This window comes from Crinia signifera, chromosome 4 (assembly GCF_055691185.1).
Source record: "Crinia signifera chromosome 4, ASM5569118v1, whole genome shotgun sequence".
Lineage (NCBI taxonomy): Eukaryota > Metazoa > Chordata > Amphibia > Anura > Myobatrachidae > Crinia > Crinia signifera.
In genome coordinates, this window is record NC_139220.1 from 197,897,783 (window position 1) to 197,912,780 (window position 14,998).

Consider the following 14,998-nt stretch of genomic DNA (forward strand, 5'->3'; position numbering starts at 1 on the left):
ACAATAGCTGCGTTTGACTTTCAGACTGCACCCCAACCCGGGTTAGAGCCATGTTCAACTCTGGTCAAGACCAGGGTTGAAATGCAGTGTTGCTCAACCTGGGAATTTTCACAGTGGCGCTTTCACACCGCACCTCCACCCGGGTTGGAGACACAAGGACACGGCAATAACCGGGTCCAGAGTGTGGTCTGAAAGTGGTATTAATGAGTTTCCCCCTGTGGCCCCCTCCATAGACACTATATAGACTGTGGTTCGTGGTTCCCTCCTTTCTCATTCTCACCTGTTGGTGAAATTCTGGAACATACCCTTCTGGTGCCTGCAGATGACCCCCCATATGTTGAAATTTACTTACAAGTGGTTCATCACAGATTTAGGGGTAAACGCATAGGCAAACACAGTGGGGGTTCTGGTTGCCCGGAAACCCCCCTCCTCTTGGCAAGTGCCTTAAATTATGACAATAGAACTGGTACATAATATTATCAATAAAGCTGCCACCCACCACATCATACAGTGTAAGGGACAGAGCAGAGCAGCTGCACATGCCTAGTGTACCAGCTTCTTCTACCAGATTTATTGGTATGTATGGATCTGAGTTCTCAAACATCACAAAGGACCAGAGAGCAGCTGTCAGGAAGAAGACACAGGAGCCTTACCATGAAGTGGGAGATTGTGATCTTAGAACAGCAGTACTGGTTCTATTATGTTTGTGTATTTATTTATTATATGTTTAACCTTTTCCTGACCACTTATCTTATTTAAATGTTTGAATCAGCCTATACTATAGACCATCTGTACTGTTAAATATTAATATAGTATTCCATACAGTATCCTGTATATAAAAAGACCAATTCTCAGGGCTGTTACTGCACCCCCAGACTCCCATACTTACTCTAATGAGCTGCAAGGTGGGAGATTTTGGATTACATTTGGAAACCCCCCTCTAAAAATCCTGCATTTGCCACTGATGCCTTGGTATTCATGGACAAAACCATGTGCACTGCAGGGGGGCAGATGTAAAATGTGCAGAGAGAATTAGATTTGGGTGAGTTATTTTGTTTCTGTGCAGGGTAAATACTGACTGCTTTATTTTTACATTGCAATATAGATCTCACTTTGAAGTAAAACCCCACCCAAATCTAATTCTCTCTGCACAAGTAACATCTACCCCACCTGCAGTGCACATGGTTTTGTCCATCTAAGAATTATTTTGTTAGAAAGAGTGAAGTAGAATAAGGCCCTTGGTCCCTGGATCGACAATGTTTAGGTTGACATACCCTAGGTCAACAATGGCAGAAGGTTGACACAAGTTTAAGGTTGACATGTACATGGTCGACACTTAAACGGTCGGCATGACTTTTTCATGTTTTTTTTTGTTTATTCCAACTTTGTTCATACTTTCTATCCAAGTGGGCATTGAGTTAGATTAGAATAGTGTGTCGAGGGCAGCGAGGCACATTACCTGAAGCATGGCAAGCGCAACGAGCCATGCGAGGGGACGTGGTACACTTATACAGTGTCCATGTTGACATGAGTCACATAGACACCACCGATGAGGAGTTTAAAGAGAACTCGGAAAGGAATGGGGAGCCAGTGAAGAGATAGACAGAGGGGGAGGCCTGGTGCTGGTTCTTAAAATACGGGGGACCCCTACTCCTTTTGTCCCCTGTGTTTTGGTAACCAGGACCAGCCCTTGAATGTGGGTGGGAGAAGGTGGGGAAAAGACACACCGGATTGGCTGGAGAAACCCCTGGCAGGGGATTGGAGAAACCTTAGTCTCCAACATGGCTGCCCCCACACCGGAGACACCACAAAGAACCAGGCACACCTCCTCTCACAGCCACAGACACGCAGCAGGTCTGCCCCTCCACAACAAGTCTGCTACAATGGCGGCTTCTGTTGCCACACCATGCTGCCCGGAACCTGCCTCCTGTGCGCCCCTGTTCCCCGGCATCCTGACCATACCACGCGCCCAACAGAACAGACAGCGCAACCTCTAACTGTGGTAAGCCTCTGAGTGCTGACACCTGGACAATTAACTTCTTAGACAAGAAACAAGGCTCATCTTCCTACTAGACACAATGTCCCTGAAAGGACTAAAGGACTAAAAGACTAAAGGTGCCCATACACTGCCTGCGACGTCTCGCAGAAGTGTACGGACACCCGATGGACTGCAAGCCGCCGGGACCTTCCGGCAGCAGGGTCACATGCGATCCATTGTGATGAATCACATGCGTCCCTGCTTCGCGCCCGTCCCAGAACGGGTCCAGAACAGAGCACGGGACCGCGCATCGGACCCGACTACTTGCGACCAATCGGCCCCTTACATCGGACCAAATCGCCTCGATGTATGGGGGCCTTTAATAAAGAAAACAACTACAGTTTGTGGCATTTTTATATCGCCAATTCATAGATACAGGCATAAACACCTTCTTCTGGATCTCATTGAAATTCACTCTTTGAATTTATCTGCTGTTTTAGATTTACTTATTACAGCTGCCTTACACACATACCTCTAGATTATTGCCCAGATTTCACTGAGAATCAAATTATAATATAGGCATCAGTTCAACAAACGGTAGCTCCCGCCTCATACACCAAACGGTAATCAGTAGCGGTTCCAATTGCACTAAGAGTACAACAGGAGGAGCACTGGTCAACACATATTAGTGCCGACATACAGGCTACTCATTAATTTATGTCACCATTCTTTAAGACTTCTGTTACATCCTGAAACAGTATTTCACACTAACATAGTTCAGTCTTTACAGATGAAATAAGACACAAAAACACTGTTTGTTACAAATAAATGTATTAATACAAGTGTTAATTAAAGATATCTGCAGGATATATTGAATAAAGGCCCATACACACTGGGCAACTTTGGGCTGAAAGTCGCTCAAAACAGCTTGTTTGAACAGCTTTCAGCTCAAAGCCGTCCAGTGTGTATGCCCCAGCGATGAGCAGTGAGCGTTGCGGCGCGCTCCCGCATCATTGCCGGAAAAGCCGCTCATCTGCTGGTTATACCAGCAGATGAGCGGCTTTGAGGGCGGCTTTGCATAGCACTGCGTTATGCAAAGCCGTCCTCCCCCCTCCATCGGTGCCGGGCAGGGGGAAAGCCACCCAATGTGTATGGACCTTAAGACTATACATCAGCACAGTGCGCTGCCAGCAAGCCACCTTAGTTTTAACACACTTTATTCCTACTTTGTTGTCACTTTCTTGTTATGCTGTCTTGTGTGTTTTATATTTTGCAAGTTTTAAATTAAACCAATATAGGTAAGTTTTTATGTTTAGAGACCTCATAGGTGCACCACATTATTGACAATCTTTCTCTTTCTCTGCCTTGACATACAATCCTGGGTCATTAATTCTGCAGGAGGGATTGATGGTAAGCGCCCTCCCCCAAGCATCGCTGACGTCAGTCCCCACACAGCCTGGAAGCAGCTCTGCCCCCCCCCCATCAGCCTCCATCATCTCGTTGTATATGATGGGACAGATGAGGCCAGGAATGAGGCAGTCTCTTCCCATGACAGTTTGGGGATAGGATCATAGCTAAAGAGACAATGCAGTAAAGTCCCTGACCACAAGTCCACTCGCACTTTGGGCACGCGCACTCCTTGCGTTTTTTCCCAACATGCCTGAGTTTTTCATGGAAAAAATATATAAGTATGGTCTGCGCTCAGAGAAGCTGCTTCTTATTGGTAAGTGCAGATTTTTAAATAAAAAGAAAAAGCGCTTGGGGGTGTTTAGATGGGTAAAAGAAAAAGCGCTTGGGGGTGTTTAGATGGGTAAAAGAAAAAGCGCTTGGGAGTGTTTAGATGAGTTTTTCATAGCACTCCCAGTAAAGGACCAGTTCCCACCCCCAGATGCCTACTTCCTGTCAATAACCGTGTGAACGGCCATCGATCAGAAAAAGTTGCAGGAGTTCATCACATGGCGGCCTATATGCATGCGCCGTTCATCAATAATCGACTGGATGATTTCGTAGTCGTGCGAACAGGTCTGAATTGTGCCCATTGTCTAAAGTTGGCCAAGCGATTTTTTTTGCACCCCAAGTAATGTGTTTCAGCTTACACATAGGAGGAAATTTACTAAGAATACGAATGCGATATATCGTATTCTTAACACAAATGAATACGACTGCATGCGGCTGTCTCAGCCGTATGCAAATTCGTGTTCCGGAGGGTTATTTACAAAGCAGTCAAATACGACTGCTTTGTTACCCTCCGATGTCGTATTGATTCGTATTAGCGGCCATATATATGGCCGCTAATACGAATTCGTATAGCCAGTCTGCATGGATCAGTCAGATCCGTGCAAGCTGCAATGTGTAAAAATAAATAGAAAATTAAATAACAAAAACGGCGTGGGGTCCCCCCCACAGCCGTAACCAGCACCAGGCTGAAAGAGCCGGGGCTGGTAATAAAAAATCAGGAAACCCGGCGAATAGGGGTTCCCCGATTTTTAAAAACCAGCGCCAGGCTTCAGGGCCGGGGCTGGTTCCCAAAATATGGGGGACAAAATGACTAGGGGTCCCCCGTATTTTACGAACCAGCCCCAGGCCCAACCAGCAAGCAGGGTAATGTCACAGCCGGGGGACGCTTATTATATAAGGTCCCGCAGCCAAAACATTAACCCTACCGACCTGGTGCTGTCCCGGTGACCCTGGGCTGTGGTCACCGGGCTGATTAACTGGTGTAAAAAAATAGAATAAACTATTGTCTTATACTGTGGAACTATGAGTACCAGCAAGCCTCCCCCGCATGCTGGGACTTGGAGAACCACAAGTCCCAGCATGCGGGGTATTAAAGGGCCCGCTGGCACTTGTCGTTCCACAGTAAAAGAAATAGTTAAATAAACACACTGACAACCAAGAACAATAAAAGTTTAATACATACATTACACACACATACTGATACTTACCTATCTTGAGTCTGTAGGTAGGTCCCTGGGTCCGGGGCTCCAGGGTCCGGGGCCCTGGTTCCTGGGTCCGGGGATACAGAGTCCGGGGCCTTGGTTCCTGGGATGCAGAGTCCGAGGTCCGGGGCTCCAGGGCTGCAGAGTGTCGGGGCTCCAGGATCCGTAAAATCCATAGGGGTACCTGTGGAAGAAAATCCTACTCACCAAGGTCCTCCGGCGAAGATCACGTCCTCTTCTTTCCGACGTAGACCAGGTCTTCTTAAAAAAACAAATGACTATTCCGGCCGGTACCCGCTGACGGACTGAGGAGAGACGCTGATGTTTCATCTTCAGCGTCTCTCCTCCCAATGATTCTATTGGCTGCCTAGTGGCCAATCAGGAGACGAGAAAGTTGGCTCCTGATTGGCCGCTAGGAGGCCAATAGAATCATTCGGAAGACAGGCGCTGAAAATAAAACATCTTCGTCTCTCCTCACTTACCGGCGCCGCCAGGGGTATTGTGTGGCCACTCCCCTTCCTTGTGAGATCATACATCTTTGTGTGACCAGATTCCTTTCTGATTCCTGATATTTATGTACAGTACTGTATACAATAGAAATCAATAGTACACAATGAAATCTCCTTTCATTGGTCTGAGAGACACACACACCCCCAAGTCATCAATGGCCCATGGACTGGCTTTGTTTAGTATATTGTTTCAAGGTCACACCACAACTCAGGAATCTCTGGCATATCTTTATACACACATATCTACTTATAGTCAGAACCTGCAAAGCAGTGTGCAAGTATTCATCCGTGATTACTGCTGGTAAAATACTGATTCCAATGAGACTAAAAATGGTGCAAACAATTGGTCCTAATCCTGGAATATATTTACAATGTAATAAATAGGGGTACTGTATGTTACATTACGTAAACAATACATAAATATTTATAGTATATATATATATATTTATAGTATACAATGCAGTAGCAGATGGAGCTGATAGAATCGCCATGCGCCATCCCCCGAACCCAATGGGACTCACGCACCCCATTCTGTTGGAAGCCCTGCAGCCGGCTGCTGCTCTCCATCCATCCCTGCCTCTCTCCCTAAAGCGGAGATGAGCAGGGAAGCACCCGGTATCCGCTACCTTGCAGAGTGGGAGGAGCAAGTGAGTGTGCTGCTTGCGTGTCCCCGTCCGCTGGCCACGCCCCCGCCAGCTCTATGGATATGTTGGCTGCCTACAGCTGTATGTGTGTGTGTTTTTATGGCTTTTCCCAGCAATAACATACAGTATTATATCATAATTCGCATGCTCAACAAAATATATGCAAAATATATACTGTAGTACGCCACTCAAAGCACGTGCATACGTAACTTGTGTATGCACACAATTGCTGAAAAAAGCCATAATGTTATTTACTTTTTAAATACTATTTTCATGCAGCATTTTATGTCATTTGACGATGAAAGTCTGAATACTGCATTCTCTCTAGATCCGTGATATGAAAACGCTGAAGTCTTCCGCCTTCCATGAAACTTGTTCTACTGGGAGTCCACAGGAAGTCAGGCAGAGATTGACATCAATGGTGACATCACGCAGGGGAGAGTCAGCTCCTGAGCTCAGTACTGGGTGAAAAAGCAGAGAGGACTTATGTGACATCACCACAGTGTCACCCTCACACAGATACATTACACTTGTATAGCATTGCCTACTGATGTCATCTACAGGGATTGATGTGCGGGGAGACACGATTTTGTTATGGCAACTGAGAGTGTGTTTTAATAACTACCATTATTTAATTGTAACAGTCAGTGACTAATTAAATTCCCATAAAGAGGCCTGTTTATAACCACATCATTAAGGCAGTTTTCCGTTATGCACTACATTATATCAAACTGGTTCCTAAATGTACTGTGGCCTGGGAACAAGCAGTGACCTTTTCTACCAGTGCGCTGTGACATAAGAATCAGTGTGATGCGCAAGGGCGTAACTACCATAGGTGCAAGGGGCCCAGAGCTGAAGGGGGCCCATCTTTGCAGTCTAAGTAATATGTTTTACATACATTTATCACCATCAGCTGCTAAATATGGGGCCCATAATAACTTTTGCTATGGGGCCCATGAATATGTATGTACGCCTCTGGTGATGCGTGTGGTTTTCTGCGGCTAAAGAAATATATTCATTGTAATACTTAATCTATGGATCAGGCTGAGAAACCGGGTGAAATGGCATGTGTTGGACATCCGCTCCGGTGGTGTCGCTTGCTTCTGGTTTGGAGGACGGACGTGCTGCACGTAAGATAAATCGTATATATGTGCAGCCGTCAGCGACACCTCGCGGGTGCATTTTGTCGCAGTGTATCACATCCGACTTCCCTTGAACTCAAGATAAATCGGGTTTAACCCCTTGGGTGGTATGCCCGGAAATTGCCGCAGCGGGCTGTCCCCGGAAAATTTCCGGGCATACCACTAATATGCAATAGGTGTGCGCCAGTGGTGTCCACCACCTCTGTAGACCCCCCCCCCTCCCCAGTCGCCATTCACTTTACAGCAGTGACACAGGCGGTAGGCTCGGGGATGTTCGGGGCGGCTCGGGGGGACTCGGGAGCGCTCAGGAGTTTAGGCGCCTAAGTCCTCCCGAGCCACCGCGAACATCTCCGAGCCTGCCGCCTGTGTCACTGCTGTAAAGTTAATGGTGGCAGTGGCAGCAGGGGAGCTTGGCCTACAAATGCTGGAGCAAAGGTGAGGGGGGGCTCCTACATTCTGTGGTGGGTTTTGCTGGGGCAGGACAAACCTGCCCTGGTAGGTTTGTCCTGTCCCAGCCACACCCACCACTCAAGGGGTTAAGACGGGTGGGACTAGTGTACGTTACACTATTTAGCAGTAAGTGGCTATTTGTGTAACACCTTTACACTGCTACTTCTCACTAGTGTGATGCCATGGGCCACTTGAGATGTACCGGCCCCGGTGGGCCTGTGCTCTGCATGTGAACATTAAGGGTCCACCTGATGATGTCACCTGGCCAAGGAAGATGGGTCCATATTTTTTGCCAACAATTGTGCTAAGAACCTAAATATTACTCCACGTTAAATTGCAGAGATTATAATGACTCGGATACCAGTGTTCTTTGGGTGCGCACCAGAATGTTCTCTTTCATTTGTGGCACTACAAGTCTCAGCATGGCAGCAACTCTTATGTTTAGAATTAGGCTGTGCAGTGCAGATATCTATTTGGAGAAGAAAGAAAAAGTACTCTCCTTTGTTTGGGGGCACGCTTGTCAAAAAGAAATCTTTATGTAATGGTTATAGAATTTAAAACATAACTTTTAATCAAGAAATCTAAAAGGCTTAGTAATGGACAGAGACACAAGTACAAACTACATATAACATAAATCAGTGGAAAAAAACACTATTTGGACTCGATTGAGTCCCTCCAGCGATATGTCGCTGGTGTTACTCCACAAATGCGGGTAAATTTTGAGAATATATATCCACTAATGTGGGTCAATAAGATACACTGATATTGAAGAAAAAACTATGGTAGCGAAATGGATTAATTTATCAAAGTGGGTTTCATCCAACAAATTGTATAGTGTGTATCCGTTACGTTCTCAAATGAAACAATAAAAAATGACAATTGGCTCAATCGGCAACAGTTTATAATAACAAACACAGAGCTCCAAATGCTTGCGGATAGACAGGTAATGCAGTGGTAGCCACAACAAGAGGGTGATATTGTAATTTTCTATTAAGATTTAAGATGGGTATAGAACTCCACGGTAATACACACAAACACTGCTGCTATGTCGACCGACTAGTCGTAGTCCTAAGTCGACACCGTAAGTGGAGTGTGTAGTCAGTCCGTTTGCAGGGAGTTTGCTGGAGAGGTATAAAGAAATAGCATCTGCTGTCTCTTCCCCAATAAAAAGGTGCCCTGTTGACACTGTCAGTGCAGGGTCCTGCCGGAATTTAATGGGTGGAGATGAGAGTGCTAATTGAAAGGTAATAGGGAGTGCTATGTCGGTGTGACAGGAAGACGACTTATGCCTGATGGGCTAGTAGGCTGCTGCTTCCCAGTGTTAAAACATTGGTGGGAAGTGAGCGGTACTCACCATAGGCCGCGTTAGAAGTATAGAGTGGAGTGTCTCCTGTCACTTTATGAGGGTATATGGTGCCCTGTTGAATTATAATCAGAGCAGGGTCCTGCCAAATCCCCCTGTAGTGATAAGGTAACTCCTAGCAAAAGTGTGTACAAATAGCAATGAAAGAGGGGAGAAAAACAGAGATGCGTCTAGGTCTGTGTTAATAGCTACCAGGTCCCATTGCTACCAAGCATTGGTGGGAGTGGATATGTGCTATGCCCCAGACGCTCTTGAATAAATTCCTCCAGTTTACAGTTATCACCGTTGTTAATGCATTGGAGGCAAATAAAATGAAATTTGCTGGTACCAATCGCTAATAGTGTTCCGTGCTCAGCCGTGGGTATTGCTGCGGTGAAGGGACACTGCTACAGATATAAAGTGAGCTAGTGATCCCAAAAGATAATAGGAACGCAGTGTGGCTAACACTGCTTACCTGCCGCCGGGTAGCTCTGTGTCGTCCGAGAGCCTTGTGGATGTCTCCCGACCGGCGCTGTGTAACGGCGTCAGGTCTCACCTGCGCCGGGTGTGATCTGTCAGGGAAGGAGCAGACAGCTGTTTCGCTGCGAGAGCGAGGTTCGTCAGTGCTGACGAAGCTCGCTCTCGCAGCGAAACAGCTGTCTGCTCCTTCCCTGACAGATTACACCCGGCGTTGGCGAGACCTGACGCCGTTACACAGCGCTGGTCGGGAGACATCCACAAGGCTCTCGGACGACACAGAGCTACCCGGCGGCAGGTAAGCAGTGTTAGCCACACTGCGTTCCTATTATCTTTTGGGATCACTAGCTCACTTTATATCTGTAGCAGTGTCCCTTCACCGCAGCAATACCCACGGCTGAGCACGGAACACTATTAGCGATTGGTACCAGCAAATTTCATTTTATTTGCCTCCAATGCATTAACAACGGTGATAACTGTAAACTGGGGGAATTTATTCAAGAGCGTCTGGGGCATAGCACATATCCACTTCCACCAATGCTTGGTAGCAATGGGACCTGGTAGCTATTAACACAGACCTAGACGCATCTCTGTTTTTCTCCCCTCTTTCATTGCTATTTGTACACACTTTTGCTAGGAGTTACCTTATCACTACAGGGGGATTTGGCAGGACCCTGCTCTGATTATAATTCAACAGGGCACCATATACCCTCATAAAGTGACAGGAGACACTCCACTCTATACTTCTAACGCGGCCTATGGTGAGTACCGCTCACTTCCCACCAATGTTTTAACACTGGGAAGCAGCAGCCTACTAGCCCATCAGGCATAAGTCGTCTTCCTGTCACACCGACATAGCACTCCCTATTACCTTTCAATTAGCACTCTCATCTCCACCCATTAAATTCCGGCAGGACCCTGCACTGACAGTGTCAACAGGGCACCTTTTTATTGGGGAAGAGACAGCAGATGCTATTTCTTTATACCTCTCCAGCAAACTCCCTGCAAACGGACTGACTACACACTCCACTTACGGTGTCGACTTAGGACTACGACTAGTCGGTCGACATAGCAGCAGTGTTTGTGTGTATTACCGTGGAGTTCTATACCCATCTTAAATCTTAATAGAAAATTACAATATCACCCTCTTGTTGTGGCTACCACTGCATTACCTGTCTATCCGCAAGCATTTGGAGCTCTGTGTTTGTTATTATAAACTGTTGCCGATTGAGCCAATTGTCATTTTTTATTGTTTCATTTGAGAACGTAACGGATACACACTATACAATTTGTTGGATGAAACCCACTTTGATAAATTAATCCATTTCGCTACCAGCGTTTTTTCTTCAATATCAGTGTATCTTATTGACCCACATTAGTGGATATATATTCTCAAAATTTACCCGCATTTGTGGAGTAACACCAGCGACATATCGCTGGAGGGACTCAATCGAGTCCAAATAGTGTTTTTTTCCACTGATTTATGTTATATGTAGTTTGTACTTGTGTCTCTGTCCATTACTAAGCCTTTTAGATTTCTTGATTAAAAGTTATGTTTTAAATTCTATAACCATTACATAAAGATTTCTTTTTGACAAGCATGCCCCCAAACAAAGGAGAGTACTTTTTCTTTCTTCTCCAAATTTGTACGCTTTTTGCTCTCAGGGGTGCACCTCCACAAGAGTTATATATCTAACTATATATTGATATTAATATTTTCTTGTTTACTGTGGAACTTACATCTTAAACGCTATAATAAATTCTCTAACACACAGGTGTAACTTGTGCAGAGGTCCTCCAAGCTTCCCCATACCCCATCCCCAGTGCAGATATCTGTACAATACAAAGATCACTCTAAGGACTGTTTAACAATACAGATATCCTTCTACAGACAATACACAATACAGAGAGCACACAGGAGATGGAAATGTCATTACATAATAGGTGTACACAGCGCTGTGTATGTATGTCAGTATATAATAGGTGTACACAGCACTGTGTATGTATGTCAGTGTATATAATAGGTGTACACAGCTCTGTTTGTGTATGTCAGTATATAATATGTGTACACAGCACTGTGTGTATGTCAGTATATAACAGGTGTACACAGCGCTGTGTATGTATGTCAGTATATAATAGGTGTACACAGCACTGTGTGTGTATGTCAGTGTATATAATAGGTGTACACAATGCTGTGTATGTATGTCAGTATATAATAGGTGTACACAGCGTTGTTTATGTATGTCAGTATATAATAGGTGTACACAGTGCTGTGTGTGTCAGTATATAATAGCTGTACACAGCACTGTGTATATATGTCAGTATATAATAGGTATACACAGCACTGTGTGTGTATGTCAGTGTATATAATACGTGTACACAGTGCTGTTTGTCAGTATATAATAGGTGTACACAGCGCTGTGTATGTATGTCAGTGTACACAGCGCTGTGTATGTATATTAACCTCTTGAGTGGTATGCCCGGATGTTTTCCGGGCTCAGCTGCGCTGCCGCAGCGGGCTGTCCCGGAAAATTTCCGGGCATAACACAAATATGAAATAGGTGTGCGCCAGTGGTGTCCAGGTGTGCACCACTTCTTGAGACCCAAGCCCCCCCAATCACCTGTGCTCCGACGATTGTACGCCAGAGCCGTTCTAACCCCTGCCGCTCCCCCAGCCTGTAGCCACCAGCCACCAGTCATTATGTAGCAGTGACGTAGGCGGCAGGCTCGGGGATGTTCGGGGCGGCTCGGGAGCAGTCAGGCGCCCGAGTCCTCCCGAGCCGCCGTGAAACATCCCCGAGCCTGCCGTCTTTGTGATGATTGACAGTTGGCTGGGGCAGCGGCGGCAGGGGGGCTCCGGAGCTCCGGCGTACTAACGCCGGAGTGAAGGTGAGGGGGAGGGAGCTGCTAATGATCTGTGGTGGGTTTTGCTGGGGCAGGACAAACCTGCCCTAGTAGGTTTGTCCTGCCCCAGCAAAACCCACCACTGAAGGGGTTAAGGCTCAGATACACCAGGGACAGTTACGTGTAAGGATACATAGATCAGTATAGAATGATCACATATGACCTGGCTCAGTAACGCCCATTAGGATCCTGTATATGGCAGACTGAGGCCGGGACCAAGCAGCCAGAAGCTGTATACACCTCCCAGGCTCTGCGAGGGATCTACTCCATCCAGACGCATCCGGGAGACCTAAAATACAGAGAACAGAATAATGTGACTTTCCAGCAGAATATAATACACAGAATTCCCCAGATTTCTCTATCATTGTTGTCCTGCTCCCCAATAATACTGGGGGCCCCTATGTTCCAGCATCATTCAGATAACGCACAATGCTATTACTGGATCATCAACACTGCATCTGTTACCTACAGATTGAGCAGCTCCCATCTGAGCTGCTCCTGACGATAGAATCGCCATCCGCCAGCCTGCGCCAACCGCCGCAAGGGGGTGCACGTGATGCTCGCGCGCCCCATTCTGACAGAGCCCTCTGCCACTGATGCCCCCCAGCTGCCCCCTAACCCTGCCCATCTCCCTCCAGCCTGGCAATTCCCTGAGCTGGCTGAGAGGCGCTCCAGCCTGGAGATTCACTGAGCTGGCTGAGAGGCGCTCCAGCCTGGCGATTCCCTGAGCTGGCTGAGAGGCGCTCCAGCCTGGCGATTCCCTGAGCTGGCTGAGAGCCGCTCCAGCCTGGCGATTCCCTGAGCTGGCTGAGAGGCGCTCCAGCCTGGCGATTCCCTGAGCTGGCTGAGAGGCGCTCCAGCCTGGCGATTCCCTGAGCTGGCTGAGAGGCGCTCCAACCTGGCGATTCCCTGAGCTGGCTGAGAGGCGCTCCAGCCTGGCGATTCCCTGAGCTGGCTGAGAGGCGCTCCAGCCTGGCGATTCCCTGAGCTGGCTGAGAGCCGCTCCAGCCTGGCGATTCCCTGAGCTGGCTGAGAGCTGCTCCATCTCTATATAACTGTAGTCATAAAGTAACTTGCTAGCGTTATTAGTCGGTGAGGATCTGTGGGATGGGAATCAATGCACCCCTACATTGTACCCCAGTTATTTGGTAAACAGATTATTTCATGTTCGTACCTATTTGTGAGACAAGCTATGTGCAATACTTATTCTATGGGAATGTCAAACAATTTCTCTCCCATTGTATAAATCTGTTTGTCTACTGGGTGGTGCTATTACATACATACATACATGCACACATACAGTGCATACATCATGCTTTCCAACATTAGACCTACAGAAAGCGGGACGTTGTGTACAGCCAGCATTTTTTTTGGGGGGGGTGGCCTAGCGACAAGGGGGCATGGCCTATACTTGCCTCGGGCAGGACGCAGGAACATCCCCCCAAAAAATAGGACGGTCCCACAAAAAGCGGGAGAGTTGGGAGGTATACATGCATACATACATCCATAAAAAATGCACACGGGGCACATGTGAAAAGAGCATACAGAAAGGTGGTGTAATATTAATAACAAAAGCCAGGGAGCGCTGGTAGGAGTGTAAGCAGTGGGACAAGTCAATAGGACATAAGTCTGGAGAAGTGATAATGCAGCAAGCATTCAGCCCCTGTAACATGACAGTTAGGAGCTGACTGGCTTAAGCTGTCCATACATCTACAGACTGATTGTCATATCTGGCTGGTTGGAACAAACACCTGGTAATATCTGAGTGACAGGTTTTGGCAGTTTTCCAGCATCTCACAGCAAATGGTCAACTGTCATCTGCTGTCATCCACTACCAGGCATTTGTTCCAGCCAGATCAGACAATCAATCTGTAGCTATATGGCCAGCTTAAGTGTGTCACACAGGAACTTACATATAACATACTGTACATGTGATATAACCTGCAGCGAGTTACCAGGGATAACCGCACATTTGAGGAGACCATGGAGAGATGTCTGGAAAACTGGGATTTATCGCCCTACATCCCAAACAGATAACAAAGATATCACAAGGAACCTGAAAAACCATTATTTATTTTATAATTTTTTGTACCAACTTTTATATTACCCCCACTGCATGTAAGGATCACACTGTAAGAAAGCTCCTGCAGCAGGTGATCACAGCTGGGAATGATGTCACAGACACACGATGACATCACGGAATCCTGAGAGATTGCCATGGAACCCTCACTTCTCAGTACGAGTTGTATAATGGAGGTATGTTTTCCCTGAGCTCCCTAATTTCTTGTATTTGTGGCTCTTTTCCTGCCCTAAACTTTTTTCTGTTATCTCCAAATGTCACGACTCTCTGTATTCTGTCCTGCAACCAAGATCTTATCCATTTAACTATCTTAAGATGCCCATACACTAGTAAGATTTATCTTCAGATCTGGCTGGTTGGAATAAAAACATGGTTATGGATGAGTGACAGTTTGTCAGTTTTCCAGCATTTCCAAACAAATGGTCAACTGTCATTTGCTCTCATCCATAACCATGTTTTAAGGTGCCCATACACGTTACAATTATTGTATACAATATTGTATACAATATCGCATCTCATCCGATCTCGGTTTT